This window comes from Netta rufina (genome assembly GCF_964035555.1).
Source record: "Netta rufina genome assembly, chromosome: 1".
Taxonomy (NCBI): Eukaryota; Metazoa; Chordata; class Aves; order Anseriformes; family Anatidae; genus Netta; species Netta rufina.
The window spans coordinates 72,723,017-72,740,532 of NC_140123.1; positions in this window are offsets into that span (position 1 = coordinate 72,723,017).

Consider the following 17,516-nt stretch of genomic DNA (forward strand, 5'->3'; position numbering starts at 1 on the left):
TCTTTCATAGCACTTTCCAACTCACTGAAGAGTTTCAAAGCTGCCATCCTAACTGTATTTACAATCTGACTTATGTTTTTTTATGTTTTGCTATCTTAATTCCTTTGCTATTTGACTCTTGAACATTTTTCATGTCCTGTTGATTATAGCATTTGATTTCTCACAGTTTACTATTATTATTAGTTCAGCACTAATTAACACAGATGGCCACGAGGGCCTTCTTCTTTGAGTCTCCCAGATATATATTTTTTGAAATTGAGATTATGAAATCAAAGTAAAAGAGGATTCTGACGCAGATTCCCTGGGACTTCTTACATATTTTTTAGTCAGTTTTTTTCTATTTATGCTGTGGATGCATGAGTGTTAGTATTAGTTACACTGATGTACTACAGAACAGCACACTGGGATAACCATCCCAGTTTGTTCCCAACATCTGGCTAGCAGCAGAGGCAGATAGCATGTTGAAGGGATGTCTGTGCTGCTCAGCAAAAATAGTGTATAGCTGTAATGGAACTTGATCCTTGATCAGAGGCCTTGGTCATGTCATCCTGGCACTGTGCCTGACTTCGTGAGTCATGCTGAGAGACAAAGGCCACAGCTGATACAATCAGTAATTGATACAGTCCCAACCTCAACTGTGAAGCAGGGAGGCTGCAATACTTTCCTGCACAAAAGCATGCATCTGATGATCCTCCGTGTCTGTCAAGCAGGAACCAAGGCGACAGGCTGCAGTTAATCTAGTGTGATGGGATTCAGACAGATTTGCTGTTGATGCGGTACCCAACAGACAGCATAGGACACACAAAGGCAAAGACAACTGGACATCAGACTCTGTAGCACTGTAACGTCAACAGTGAGTTCACTAGACCCTAAGGTGTGATCTGGACTTGAGGTTACCTTCGTGGTGAGGCTTGTAACTACTCAGCTATCTGGACCAGCATAAACTGGTCCACAAGGCTCCTTTGTGATGGGGGGGCTGAATGACTTTTAATGTCCTCAATTTGCAGGACATTAGCCTTATTATCAGGCTGTTCACTGTGTAGATGTGCCATTGGCATGTTCTCAGCCATTTTGCTGAACTCCATCCTTTTTCTTGTGGAGGAGACAACTTTTTTCCACCCTATCACACTTTTATAAACAGTGAATGAATACTGATTTAAAATCAAGGAAGAAACTATAGAGCCTATCAAAGAAGTTAAATACTACATTGAAGGTTGAAGGCCATTGAGGGTCATTATTAACTTTGAAAATACAGTTTCTAACTGAAAATTCATTTCCAACTTTGAAAATACAGTTGCTTCTTTCTCTAACACTGGCTGCAGCAATCCTACTGAGTGTCTTGCTCAGAATAGTGTTCATAAGAAATTCATTGTGAGTTTTGTTTGCACACACAGTTTATGCTATGCTGAGGTTATTCGTTGACTAAATTGTTGTTGTGGTGTCACACAATACCATTGATGTCAGATTATCATGAACAATCTGAGCATTGTCATCTTAGTGTGGTCCTGCAGATCAACCTATGAGAATAATTGCCCAGATTTACTCACTACAGCTGGCCAGCAGATGCATGTGTGATGGTGCTTTAAATTTTTAAAGCATTTATTTCTTTCTGTGTCCAGTTAATATACTTCATGCATACAAAGTCTATTCATTGGCCAATATTTTTCTCATGCTGTTGATATGTCTTTGCTCATAATTATTAGCATTCTCTTGGCTATTCTAAATTACCTTGGCTAACCCTTTGGCCTCTGATTTATCAGTTATCTAGGACTTGTTTTATACCAAGAGTTGATAGTCTGAAACTATTTTGTTTTTTAGTTTAATTTTGTTTGTTTTGTTTTTATTTTGTTTGCTAGTTTTAGGCTGACCAACCAAAGCAACTGCTACTGATGTTAATGTTATTGATATATACAGATAAATCACATCTAAGTATTTCATATGTGTGCGGACATGACATATTGAGCTAATTTTAACTCGACTGGATTACCCTTTTCCTCCATTTGTCAGTAAGTGAATTTCACATGGAACATAATTTTAATTTCATTAATTTACAGATTTACATCTGCTGACTGTCTGGCAAAATGCATGTAAAAAGCAGTGTTTGTCTCATTGAATAATGAATTCCTTTCAGATTCTGCTCCTAAAATTTCTTTTGAGTAGATAGACTGGTAGCTGTCAGGTTAGTGCAACCCCATACTAGAAATCTATCTGAGAAAGTGAAAAGAACTGCAAGGGATTTGAGCTTTCCACAAAGTCTATAAATTAAGCATCTCTTGTTTAAAGTTAATGTGGTACCTCGCAGAACATCTGGGGGTGTTTAGAATAGGCTTCTTCAGTTGTACTAGGCACACCTCTATGCTATGCTACAGAGGAAGTAATTATGAATATTTTCTATATTGTTAGGGAAGATATTCAAGAGAGAGTGTACTGGGTCTGTCTGAGATGTTAACTTTCCCAGCAGCAGCCCATACAGTGCTGTGCTCTGCACTTGTAGCTAGAGCAGCACTGGTATCACACCAGTGTTGTGTCTGCTGCTAAGCAGTGCTGGCACAGCATCGGGACTCTCTCTAACCCTCCTAGGGGGTGGGAAAAAAAAGTGAGAAAAGAAACATCATCAGGGCAGCTGACCTAAACCAGATAAAGGGATATTCCATACCATATGATGTCACACTCAGCAATAAAAGGTGGAAACAGGAAGAAGAGGGGAGGGCTGGGCTCTCATGAAAATGCCTGTCCTCCTACTGAACACTGGCTACGTGCGTTGAGACCCTGCTTCAAGGATGTGGTTGAGAATTGCTCATCTGTGGGAAGTAGAGAGTAATTTCTTTCCTCTGCACTTCCACATAGCTTTTATTTTATTTTATTTTATTTTATTTTATTTTATTTTATTTTATTTTATTTTATTTTATTTTATTTTATTTTATTTTCCCTTTCTGCATTCCTTTCCGCCCCCCTTTTTTTTTTTTGTCCCTTTAGTTAAATTGTTTAGTTAATAATAATCATTCCTTAATAATTATTATTTTTTTCCCCTTTAATTAAATTATCCTTATATCAACCTGTGAGTTGTTCTTTACTTCCCATCCTCATCTAAGGAGGGGGAGTGAGAGAGTGGTTGTGGTGTTTAGCTGCCTAGCATGGTAAAACCATCACAGAGAGCAAAAACTTCAATGGTATAAAACCGTGCGTGATGAATTCTTAATTCATCAGATGGAGTTGATATTAAGGGCAGGAATTACAAAGATTATGTTGTTACTTTTTCCTTCTTTTGAGTCAAAACTCAAATATTGGCTACATTTTCCTTTCTGAAATGACTAGCAAATAATTAAAAACAAGCTAGAAATAAAATAATAAAATAATAAATCATATACTTCACTCACTCTGGACTTCTGGGCTCAGTCTTTTTTCTTTCTTTTTTTTTTTTTTTTTCCTTTTCTCTCTCTCTTTTTTTTTTTCTTTTTTTATATTTTTTTTTTTAATATAAAAAATAGCTGGAAATCCTGTCACAGACATAATACAATGAAAAAGTGGGGAAGAAGCTGCCCATAAAAATATGATGGATATTTTAAACAAATTAAACATACTTTAAATCAAAAAGCAAGAAAACCACTTAAATATGTCAATATTTATACTAATTGTTCTTCTATGTGGTTACAGTTTGCAAATCCTGAGTTATAAATCTAGATTTTGAGGAGTTCAGAAAAGAAATCCAAGATGCATGTTATTAGGAAGATTAGATTTTTAGATGGCATTTTTGTTAATCTTCATGAAATAACACATAGTAAATACTGACATTCAGTAACTTAAATTTAGGTTTCTGACAATTTTAACTAAAGCAAGTAAAAGACAGAAGGATTATATTAAACCAAGGAATGACACTCATTTGATAGGGAACTGAAAGGGTTTGTCATATTTTGACTTAAAAATGAACACAGAGAGAGATTTTTAAGTGGGATAAATGCTGAGGTTATAAAAGAACTATGATGGCAAAAGAGGAAATGGATACAGGAATCCTTTTAGGCTGAAATTTGGGACTGAGAGATCTGGTTAGGTCAGACTCACAGGAGAAATGCTGAAATCTAGAAAAATCAAGACTAAACGAAAGATTAAAAGGGAATGATTTTTTTTTTCCCTATAACAGATTGGTCTTGATCACATAAGAGATATTTCTGAGCTTTAGCATCCCTGTTTTGTTGATCTTCTGAGCTGCTTTGTGTATAAAATATTTCATATTTTTCAAGATCAAAAAATATCTTCTATTGCTGTAACACATTTAGTCATTTTCCCCTAAGAAACCTAAGCTTTTAAAATTAAGTTGTGTGAGTAGGTAGGCATATCTATGTCTGTGTGAGACTCCCTGTCTGTCTGTTCTGCCTTGTACAGTAGCCCTTGGACCTAGTAGGCAAACATCAACCAAATTTAAAAGATAGAAAGGCCTCAATATACTAAGAGTGTCTTAATGTCTTAATGGATTAAGTTCTTCACTTACACCCAAATATTAGGCAATAGGTGAAACAGACCTCCTAAAGAAGTGACATTTTTCAGATTGTTATTGAAGGTTGAAGCTTTTAAACACTGCCATAGGGAAACAGTGACTATAAAGCCAAAATATCTGGGCTTTAGGAGATCCAACCTTCCTCTGGATACCTATGACCCCTGGCATGTAGACATTCATTTTAGGAAGTCAGTTTCACTAAGACAGTGATTTAGCTGCCTAACAGAGGCATCTACTGTCATCTTACTTCAGGGTGTCCTCAGGGAAACTTCATAAAAAGCTAGCAGATATAAAACAGGACCTGCATGAGACCCATGTCCTTCTGGAACAGCATTTCAGGCACACATCTGAATTTGTCTAAAATATCACCAGATGCTTGACGTTAGGAAAATGAATCGCTCCTCCAGTGACTGAAGTTGAGTCAAAAATATGAATGTGTTAGGCTGTGTCCAACAACAATTTGTTCAGTGCTAATAGGCATTTAGATCAATGGGGAGACTGCATGAATGAATGTTTGTACTGATGAAAAGGCTGCAGAATGACCATAATTTTTCTTAAATTCTATTGAATGTACAAAATAAAACACGTTATGAATACTCCAAATATGGAAAATATTTCAACTGGAGTTTGCACCTAATTAGATCGTAAACAATATCTTCCCTGACAATAATATTATTTTATTATTATTATTATTATTATTATTATTATTATTATTATTATTATTATTATTATTATTATTATTATTATTATTAGTTAAGAGTACATGTATAATAAGCACTTTTTTTTTTCTTTTTTTTTTTTTTTTGACAATTCCTGTGAGAAAAGAGGAGAAATCAATAGGAAATTAGGCCTCATTGCTTCTGCTCTTTATGGAATTGCCTGCTTTCTAATCAGATTTGTTTGGGGAGAAAAAAATGGAGTAGTACGGTGGAGTCCTCAACCTCCATCCATTGCCAAGAAAATCATAACGGGACAGAAACCTAGTATGAAGGATTTAGGTTGCATTGCAAGTCTTTCAGGGAGTTCTGAGTATGTGAAAACAGAATGATATAAACATTCATGTTTTGCATCCTCCACTGAAACTGCAACAATAACAACAACAACAACAATAATAATAATAATTTCTGTTTATCTTAAAAGCTTTGAAGCTGAACAAAACACTGAATGTTCATTGTGAAATGTACAAATGAATGAATTTAAATTATGATGTCTGATTTTTTCTTATTATCAGTATGAATTATAGGACTGAATTTATGAAACTGTCTGTTTCAAGGAAGTATCAAGTTGTTTGTCTATAACTGAGCATATGAACATACACATAATGAATAGTATTTAACTATACTGAAGGTCCTTCTAAAGATGGTCTGGAGAGAATAATCTTGATGGGATGGAATTTGCACTCAAGAAGAAAAATACACGCACATGTGTGTGGCATTGCAGGGGTCTATGAAAGTAAGACAAAGAACAAAAATGGCATGTTGAGATTTGCTTCCCATTATTTTGCATCAATGTTACACAAACATTGTTTGCCTGCAAAGCAGGAATCTTGTGATCAAATTTCTGCCTTGCTTGATTCAAATGAAAGACTTGCACCTTGGTTTCCTGGGGAGGCTGATACATCCCCCACAAAATGCAATGTTTTTTAGCAAAACAAAAATATTTTTTAAAAAGTATTGAAACCAAAGCTTAAAGTAACAAAATTCACCATAAGAAATTGAAATTCATGACTACAGAAGAGGCAAAAAATGGAAATATTAACTGCTCTGAACCAACTGATATGAAATTGATAAAACTCTGTTTAAGCCATTATCCCTGTGAAACAAACAAATAGGGTTTGAGAATCTGTACATGAATCTCATGTTTCTGAAAGTACAGATAGTTGTTAGTACTGGCTTAAATCCAGAAAAAATGCAACTAGACACTGTGTAAAAACATCACACAGCTCTGTCTGTGCTTTGGCCTGTACCACCTTGGCAGCCCTAGCTTTCTTTTAACCTCAAATTGCCAGTCATGTCCAGATGGATGTTCACTGAGCTATGAACAGTCCAGGACAAAATGGTCATATTCATTTTCAGTAGTGATTTGAGCAAAGATCTGGTGAGTAAAAACTTTTCAGTGCTGCATAAATTAACTATAGATAACCAAAAAGATATGAATAAACCTCAAGGTTATATGGGGGGAATTATACAAAATTATTTCTTTATGACATAACTATAATTTAAGAAAATAGAAAAAAAAAATAGATTCATGATGACTCAAACATTTAAACATTAAAACATTAATATATTTGTATATTTTATTAATATTAGTATATTTGGTGAATATTCGTTAGCTTTTGCAAGAACTGCTCACATCTTTGAAAAGACTAAGCAATGTGCTGAGTTTTGGGACTTCCCTTGAGAAAAGTACATTGTGTGATATTTCAGAGAAGAATATTAGACTGCAAATAGCAGAATGTATCTTCAAACAAATCCATATTACTGCAGTTTCATAAATTTTCCTCTGTGTAATTTTGTCTCAGATCACAGATGGCTTTAGAGGAATTGCTGAATATGCTACATTCAGAATGCAATGATCACATCCTGGACTCCTACACGTTTGTTCCTTGCTATTAGCTGTAATTTGAGCGTAACAAATAAAATCAGACAAATAATTCCATGCTTTTCCTCTGGTGTTCAGTGTATTTCACTGGAACAATAGATTTCAGTTTTGGCTAACAAGCAAACAACAAAAAAATGATTAATATCCTTGATTTTGATTCAGGGGATAGAAAGATTCAGACCCCAAAAGTGAGTTTCATCATAGAATTATAGAATCATAGAATCATGGTTTGGGTTGGAAGGGACCTTAAAGATCATCTAATTCTTCCCCCCTGCCATGCGCAGGGACGCCTTCCACTACACCAGGTTGCTCAAAATCACATCTACTTCTCATTGTTTACATCTATATTAAAGAAGGCTGTATCTGAGGTAGTCACCTACAAGTAAACATTTGCAGAGTGATTCATCTGAGATATTTTTGACATCTTCTTTATGATGAGATAAGTTAAGCCTTTATTCTCCAGTCAGATGAATTACCATTCCCAAACCTGCAAAATATCTATAATCATTTGGATCACCTGGCAACTAAGGTCAAGACACATGGCTTCAACCATAGGACTGATCAGGGAAGCAGCTAGTTGATCCTGAAAATATGCTGGAGCAAGTATGTCTGATTTTCCAGAGCCATCCTGTGCTTATGAAGTGAAGTGCATATATGACTGTAAGGTTCAGTGACTAATACCCTCCTCTCCATCCTTCCTCAACAAAATTTAAACACTGACATTATTATTTTGGCTCACTCTTGTTTGCTGAAGACATGGCTGGTGAGCAAGATTATGCTTACCTTCTATACAATCACACAAGCCTGCACAGTGATTGCCAAGAAAGAAGGAGACCTGATCAGAATTTTATCCTAAGTCAAATCTGAACCCAAGCTCACATCATCCATGAGACTGAAGGTTATGTTAGGATCCTCTTGGCAACCATGAGCTTCTGATTCTGAGCAAAATGTAAGATTAATAAGTCCAGAGAGACTGAATAAATGAGAGTTATCAGAGCTCATGGAAGAGGGTATTGCAGTTGCAGCTGCAATCTTGTAAATTGAAGCTACTGCTGAAGCAGCTGTGAGGCCAGCACTGGGCAGAGCTTTACATTTTTCCCTCATACGCTTTACATTTTTCCCTCATAGTGTCTGCATGGTAATTCATCTTTATTTTGCTGTGTTTGCATTTTATTTTTCTCTACCTATCTGCTAGAATTACTAGTAACAGGTGGAAAAAAATATATTTTTGTTTTGTTTTGTTTTCTTTCAATACAGGAAACACAGTCAGTACTGCTGGGTTTTGAAAAGTATGTGTCAAACCCCCAAAATTTAGTGAACTAGAATACTGGATTCTCTAGTGCTAATTACTCTTTATGCAAAGATACAGAAGCCAGTTGGTCAGCCAAATTATCTTTTCACAAAAAAACTTATAACAGTCTGTTTCATACTTAACGAAAAATGACACCCATGCTCTGAAATGAAAATGAATGCTGAAAGTTTTCCAGTGGACATACAATGAAACAGCAGGTAGTAGAGAACAAGAAGTACTGTCCTTGCAAAGTAAATTCAATTCAGATTTAATTAATGCTTCCTCTGGAATTCAAAATATTTAAAGGTGTAAAAGTCTCATTGCAGGCTTGAAACCTCGTACTTGTTTTTATTGTTGTTTACAACTTTGTATAAAAAGTTGTGTGTTTTTTTTTTTTTTTTTTTCTTTCTTTCTTTGATTTTCTTTCAGACTGTGTATTTAGCCTTTCATCTAAAAGCAAAATATATATACTCTTCTGAGTTAGAGTCCAGGAAAATTCATTCTTCAAGTAAGGGATCTACTTCAACTTGGACAGGAAATCCTCTATTACCTTCAGCCTCCTGCAGATTTTTGACATGTTAGAAACCTGATCCCAACATGGGGCAGGCCTTCCTAAGCTCTACTTGGGGACTGGAACTGGAAGAAAGTTGCCAGAGGAGTGTTGAACTTCAGTGACTAGCTGAACAGAGACTAGAAATCCGAACATTTTGTAACTGATGTTGATGTTGTCAGCTGCACATGTAATGACAGAAGAACAGGCAGTATCCCTACATTACATCATTTAAGCTTTGCTTTAAGTTATGGTGATTGTACATTAATGAATGTGCTAACATCTTTTAAATCTATGTGTAGACTCTGCATACATCCAATAATATGTATTCCTCTAGTCAAGCTGAAGCCTGAAATGTAGTCTTAAAATTAGGTTGACTGTAAAGAGCATGTTTTTACATTATAAAATGTAAACTTTACATTATAAAATGTGAAGGTGTGCAGTACTACTTTACTGCCCACTTTGTACTCTCAAAATGAAAATTGGATATTGCCCACAAGATACATCTGTCATGTGTCATGCTCCAACAGAACTAGCTCAGCTTTCCCTTCCTCTTCTGACTGAGGTGGTATGTTAGTTTAAATAAAAAAAATTATTTCTAAAATTTTACAAAAGTAAAAGATGCTTCAAGTGGTAATGACCCCAAATTACATTTCTGAAATAATTTAGACCATGAATTCCTTTGGGTTTTGATCAAACTGTTTTATGGACTTTATGGAGATACTGTGTTAAAATAGATCATAATCACTCATAAACCAACTTAAAAGAAGGAAAACTAAAATTAACGCTCTTATTTTGGGTGATATAACCTGTTTTTATCCCAGGTAAGAAAGTCTGAGTAACAAATGCAATCTAAGAAAAGCTTTCCATGCCTAATGAAGTGACAGTACTGACCAGATTCACTTGATCCCAGGTAGCAGAAAAAAGTAGATGACTGATTTTCCCACTCACAAAGCAATTTCTATTTCTTCACAGACAACTAGTATTAAATATTTTTAAACATTTTTGAGAAAGTACTGGAAAAAGTTCTATATCCTATCTGACCAACCAGTCTCCATCCAGGTTAATCAACTGGGGGGAGGCAGTGGGTGAGAAAGCTGGTCAGTGCAGGGCTCTGTCTAGATCTCAATAAAAAAGGCCTGACGACAAATGTCTTAAGAAGATAACTTGCTCTGTGCAAAGCAGAGCAGATCCTGTTTGTGATACTGTCCCAGTCTTATCTATCACTGAAAAAAAAATACTCTATGTAGGAATTTTATTCCTCTCTCCCTTTTTTATTTTTCAATTGCTTGCATGTGTGAGAATATATACCCTAATTTCTTACTAATCACTAGCAGACCAGAGGCAGAGAAGCATGGGATTAGTAAAGGGTTCCAGTGGGGAAAGTTTTATTTGGTACCAGGTGAGAATTTTAAACATATTTGCATATCTAAACAACCAAATTGAATAGACTCTAGACAGCTAAGTTTTTTCTGAAATCTGATTACTCCCTTTAATTATAATGTTAATTTATTTTTAAACTAGTTAATTACTGTTTTGGAGGGAGAGGAAATCAAGATCAAACAAATTATGGTTAAACATGAAGCAAGCTGTTCTGACCATTTAAAAGCATTTGGAATTTAATGGAATGTTTTCACTCTCATTCAGAGCAGATTACACAAGATTATGTGTGCTGGATAGCTATAAAATCCCTTTGAATCTAAGATAGATTGGAGAACCTCATCACCTTCCAGTTTGTAACAAAATAATAATTTTGGTTCATTTACAGATGTTGTGTAGTGTATTTGAGTATAATACATGAGGAGATCTAGGAGAGAGATAAACTTAAATAAATACACTTTTGAGGCCACACAAAGGCATTAAGTATCTTTGTTGGTTGGTCTGGATAACATTTGCTCATAACTTGTCGGAAGCTTTATTTTGTTGTTTTGCTAAAGTCACAGACAGAAGGTGTTGCTAAGTACTTGTATGTATATAAGAGAGACTTTTTGCATCACAGACTTGGACAGGGTGGCACCCAGTGATTATAAGGGCTTGGAGTAAAAATCTTGCATTATAACAACAACAATAAAAAAATCAATAGAAAGAAGGTGCTGGTGGTAAACTGTGTGATCCTAATGTAGTTTAACTAGAACTTTTAACCTTTTTTCTATGAGGAATGCTGGGTCTGAACTGGAGTTGCCATACTTGCTTAATCAAATTTAGCATCTGGGAAGAAATTAAGAAAAGCTGGAGTTCAGTTTCTCTTGTTCAGTGCTAGATCTTTAACAAACAACACTGAAAATAAATTTCAAACATTAATGAAAAATTGTTTACATCTATAGACTTTGCTCTTTCAGTTCTATAGCCTTTTCCTGTATTTTTTTTTTCTGTCTAAAAGAAAGTGAAAGGAGACAGTAGCAACAAGAGAAAGTTACTGACTGTGTAATTTAAATTGGACAGATTTCTGGAAAATAAGAAAGAATGCAACCCTGGTAGAACATCATGTTTATCAATTGCAAAGCAAAAAATGAATAAAAGGCAACAAACAGAGCATATCACATGAGTGCCAGAAACGGGCACTCTTGGAAGGTGGCTGAGCATTGTATCTTGATGAGTAAGGGCGAAGCTCTAAATAAATTTCAGACAGTAAAAGATGTAACAATGGTTAATTCACCACAGAGACTTTGCAAACACATCCATGCTACAAGTGAGACAGAAGCAGGGAGAGAATGACAGGAACTGCAGATGGAGCATAACAGTTCTTCCAGAGCATGGAAGAGATCAAGGAAAATTAGGAAAAGAAGAGAAACAGCAGTAGCAGGTAGAATATTTACCAGCTCTCTAGTTATGGTACCTGCCAGCTTGACCTCCCTTATGCAAAGAACGAAGAAGTGCACACTGTACTATGTCATTTCACTTTCCTCCTGTACTAGGTTTATATGGCAAGGTTTTGGTAATGGGGAGTAGCAGGAAGGGCCCCTGTGAGCAGAGCCCAGCAGCTGCCTCATGTCACATCAGAGCCAGCTCCAAGTCCTTTAAAAAGTTTTCCGCAGTTTTCCTGCGGCTCTGGTGGAGTAGGCTGTCTCCCTGCAGCCCATGGGTCCCACATGGAGCAGATCTCCACACCCGTGGAGGAGCCCCCGGTGGAGCAGGTGGATGTGGCCTGGCCCATGGAGAGCCCCCGCAGGAGCAGGCCCCAAGCCAGAGCTGCAGCCCATGGAGAGGAACCCTCACAGGAGCAGGGAGTCTGGGGGGAGCTGCCGCCCATAGGGAACCCGTGCTGAAAAATTTGCTCCTGACGGATGGACCCTGTGGTACAGAGACATATCTGAAGCAGTTCTTGAAGAGCTGCTGCCTGTGGGCAGCCCCCTCAGTGTCATCTCAGGAAGGACGGCATCCCATGGAAGGGACATCACGTGGAGCAGGGGCAGAGAGTGACTGTGAAGGCGTGATGGAGACAGAGTTAGGCACTGACAACAGCCCACATTCGCCCATGCTGCTTGGGGGTACAGCTCAGGGGTGAGGAGGCAGAAGATTATGGTTGGAGGGAAGGTGATTTTAGTTTTTGTTGTTTGGTTGGTTGTTTCTCACTGCTCTAGCTTGTTTGTAATAGGTAATATATTTCTCTAATCTACCTATGCTGAGTCTGTTTTGCCCATGACAATAACTCTTGAGTGACCTCCCTGTCCTTGCATCTCAACCCTTGCACCCTTTTCATTGCATTTTCTTCCCCTTTCCCTCGGAGGAGGAGGAGTGAGGGAGCAGTTGTGGTGAAGCTCTGCTGGCCAGTTGAGTAAAACAACCAAGCACACCTTCACACCTTTTAATCTGTCAGCAGCCATTTTTGTGTTTTGAATCACTTTATTCTTCCTGTTACACCTATTGTTTGTTTTGAAGTTTATTTAACCTACTTTTGAGGAATAAAATATACAGGATTTTAAGATTTATTGCCTCGGGGAAAATTCCCTTTAAAAGGGAGGACTGCAGATAATTCACGGTTGTAATGAAGTATGTGCTTGTGCAAAGAGGAACTATTTCTAGAATTATACAGCAGTTTTCATAAATGCTTTATCCCTCATGTGTTGGAGGATGGAAAATACTGTGCCATGCAGCTCTACACAAAATTCAAAATTGTGATATATAGTAGCTTACTCTGGATAACATCATCCATGTTTTTTGGTATGTTAGAGAACAAAATAAGCAGTCAAAGGATGGGTGGTCATGGTGGAATGATAACAGGCAAAAGGAACTTTGACAGCAGGCAGAACACAGAGAGCAGGTTTTAGAGGGGAAGGATGGGATGTCTAACTGTTCTGCTCTGTGCATGAGCTAGGTATCTAATCTTTACTATTGTCAACATCTTTCTAGAGTTTAGTTTAGTTGCCCTTTCACAGGTTTTTGGTGCCATTGAAGATGTCCTTGGACCCCTGGTCTTCACCTGCTGCTCCAGAGGGGCACAGATTGCCTGTGGTTGTAACTGCAAGGCTTGATCAAATGTCTCAGGAATCCAGTGTTTCTGAAAAGGCACAAGGCACCTGTATTTAGATAACTGAATCCTACCCTTAATCAACAGTGTATTGACAGCTACTCAGCTAAATAAATGTATGCGTGCCTTACAGTTTGTTGCATAGATCTTTAGACTCCTTTCCATTCATCAGGTCACTAATGATTGCAAAGAAATAGAGACCCACTTTACAAATAGATACCCAGTTGGCTGCACATAGGCAGATTCTACAGATGTTGTAAAGAATATTAAATAGATTCAGTTGTCAAACTCCTGTATACAAAATATACATGTCCACAGCCTAGTATTGCATCCTTGTACAGGAGTATGCAATCTGACTGTACAATTCCAGTCAGTAGCTGGCTGAAATGTTTATGTCAGAATCCCAAAATGATGATCTTACAAGTAATGCAGTGAAGAAATTTTTCAGACTATATGCTGGGCTCAGGCAGTGACTTATGTAAAAGAAAGTACAAGTAAATAAAACTCATCGAAGATTATTCTCTACTTAGTAGATCATGTATTTGGATTTAGTAGACAACTGGAAAGCAAAATTAAGCATAATGGAATAGCGAAGAGATGTGTTAACCCAGGAGACAGAAACACGGGTCCATCTTCAATTCTGTCATTGACTTGACTTTGGGAAAAACAAACAGCCTATTTAAATTCTGTTCTTCCTTTTTTTTATCATTCTGTCTTCTCAATGATTTCTGTGAGCCTGGCAAACAAGAGGTCTTATCTTGCATTTATAAATTGTATTTATCAGGTGGTTCTGTTATGTTTTGGATATTTGCATTGCATAAAATAAAAATCAAAACAATTTGTGGAAAATAACCACTTTACCATTCTTTGCAAGTCAGATTACATTCTAATAAACAGCGAGTGAAAAATATAATATTTTTTGGGTGCACGGAGAAATTACAGAATCACAGAATTTCTAGATTGGAAGAGACCTCAAGATCATCGAGTCCAACCTCTGACCTAACACTAACAGTCCCCACTAAACCATATCCCTAAGCTCTACATCTAAATGTCTTTTAAAGACTCCCAGGGATGGTGACTCCACCACTTCCCTGGGCAGCCCGTTCCAATGTCTAACAACCCTTTCGGTAAAGAAGTTCTTCCTAAGATCCAACCTAAAACTCCCCTGGCACAATTTAAGCCCATTCTCCCTCATCCTGTCACCAGGCACGTGGGAGAACAGACCAACCCCCACCTCGCTACAGCCTCCTTTAAGGTATCTGTAAAGAGCAATAAGGTCACCCCGGAGCCTCCTTTTCTCCAGGCTGAACAAGCCCAGCTCCCTCAGCCGCTCCTTGTAGGACTTGTTCTCCAGGCCCCTCACCAGCTTCGTCGCCCTTCTCTGGACCCGCTCAAGCACCTCCATGTCCTTTTTATAGCGAGGGGCCCAAAACTGAACACAGTACTCGAGGTGCAGCCTCACCAGATCACTTCCCTAGCCCTGCTGGTCACACTGTTCCTGATACAAGCCAGGATGCCATTGGCCTTCTTGGCCACCTGAGCACACTGCTGGCTCATATTCAGCCAACCATCAACCATCACTCCCAGGTCCTTCTCTACCTGGCAGCTCTCCAACCACTCATCTCCCAGCCTGTAGCTCTGCTTGGGGTTATTGCATCCCAAGTGGAGGACCCGGCACTTGGCCTTGTTGAACTTCATGCAGTTGACCTCAGCCCATCGGTCCAGCCTATCCAGGTCCTCCTGCAGAGCCTTCCTACCCTCAAGCAGATCGACACACGCGCATAGCTTGGTGTCATCTGCAAAATACAGATACTTCAGTTAGATAAAAGGCTTATTCCACTTAGTTCATTCCAATGATATTGACATAAAGCATGTTACTCTTAAAAATTAAAACTGTGAATTAACAAATATTCTCTGAGGGATCTCCATAAAAATTGAGATTAAACTGTTTGGAGCAATAGCCCATTATCTATCTTCTCATTCATTTTTTACACTTTTCTCTGATATTTCCTATTCTGAGTCCACTTAGAAAACAATGAAAAGCTGAAGAAAAGGTGAGGAAATATAAACTGATGTGGTGAGGCCAATACACACAGCTACCAATTTTCTGCATTCCCCTTGTCCACTTACAGAGTCAGCTTGACTTAGCCTCTAATCATCTCTCAGCAGTAGGCCAGTAATTATAGCCATGGGGACCAGATTCTTCCCTTTTATGCAGAGCCATGAAAGCAGAAGGAAACGGCATGACAACAGCTGAAGAAAAAACAGCACCTCCTTGTACAACTTACTATGTTCTGGCTTAAAGCCTACTGCTGTGTAAACAGCTAGTCTCTGCTTCCCTTCCCAACCCCTCTCCCAACCAAAAAGCTTTGTGGGGAGCTCTAGGTGATCCTGTTTGTCAGGGGGGTCCCTTCCAACCTCAGCCATTCTGTGATTCTGTGAACAGGGTAACTTCTTCTCTGGGTTATAAGGCACTGAGCATCTAAATGATCTGGCTCCTAAAGGATCTTAGATTGCAGCTTCTAAATGCTGTTGGGAAAAAAAATAAATCTGGAAGACCTATTTCCCAGCTTAGCAACCTGTTTCTGCAGAAGGACTATCATGCCATTTAAACAGCTTAATGTAATTGCTGCTATTTTCTGCAATGTTCAATACTTAAATCTTCCAGTTCCTGACTGGTAATTGGTCTCTTAAAAGAGCCATACATTTGCCAGGATTGTAACACACTGAAGCTTTGCACTTCTGACAAGTGTAAAAAGCCATCAGATGAACTTGCCTTTAGTAATTAGGTTCTTGTGATAATATGAATAATTTCAATATTCGGTGTCTTTTCTTTTGAACCAGGTACAAAAAGATGTAAATGAATAGCAAGGCTGTGACCTTCTCAGTTTATAACTACATTTCAAAGATTATTTGACATCAGAAAAAAATTTAGGAAGCAGTAGTTAAGACTGTTAACGATATCTATTCTTTCTTTCTCTCTCATTATACAAACCAAGAATAAAATGTTAAATGCAATTAATAAGAACTGCATTACTGGATCACATCAGCTGACTAACTGAGGATTCTACCGTGCTAACTGAGGATTCTACCAGAGCAGAATACAAGAACCAAGCTAAGTACTTGAGTTTATACTTTGACCTCCACAGCAACCTGTGATTGAAAGTTATACAGTTTACGACACCCTAAACCAACCAACCAACACGCAAAACCAGACCAAACCAAAACAAAACAAACAACAAACAAACAAACAAAACAAAACAAACAAACAAACAAACAAAAAGAGACAGCAGATAAAAAGATATAATGTTGTGATGATTAAATATGAAATGAGTTGTGTGGGAAAAAAAAAAAAAAAAAAAGAAAAAAGAGCAAACAAGCTAAATATTATTCCTACAGTGATGTATGTGAAACAGAGCTTCAGTTTATAGTTTTCTTACAGTATCCACTTAAAGCAAATGGGTGTTTGCTCTCTTCACCTCTCAGATCACAGAAAAGTTTAGAATTATGATTTAGAGAAACCTACTGTTTTCTAACTTCATAAAGAAATATTAAGAGCCTTTCAGAAACCAGGGATATACAGAGCTACCCTGTAACTCCATGACAATATGAATTTGCTCAAGAAGTGGGCTGCCTGGATATTCCCATAGGTAGACCTTGCCATCTGCAATGGGCTTCCCAGTCTAGAGGAAGACTTCAGGAAGGAGAGCAAAATTTCAGAATTCCCTGGAAATCTTCAAGAGCCTAGTCTTTGTCAAAGTATTGTATTACTAAGTTATAGATTTATGCTCTGATTTCCTGTATGTATACAGCATTGACTTAAGTGAATGAATTGCTTGTGTCAAAACAGGGGAATAGAAGTTTGTGGACATTGGCCAACATGAGAAAAATATTTCTTTATTATGCTACTACTTTACAGGGAAGCCACTTCCACATAAAATTTTAAGATGCAAGAAAAAGATCTAGAAGGGCAGGCCAGAGGACAGTCACTTCCCACAGCACATCACCCAAAACAGAATAATCCTTATTGCTTATAGTTTCACTGTGAGCTATATTGAGTTTAAAACAAACTTTAAGAAGGCAAAGAAGAGGTTTATGCCAACTCTGCAATGTT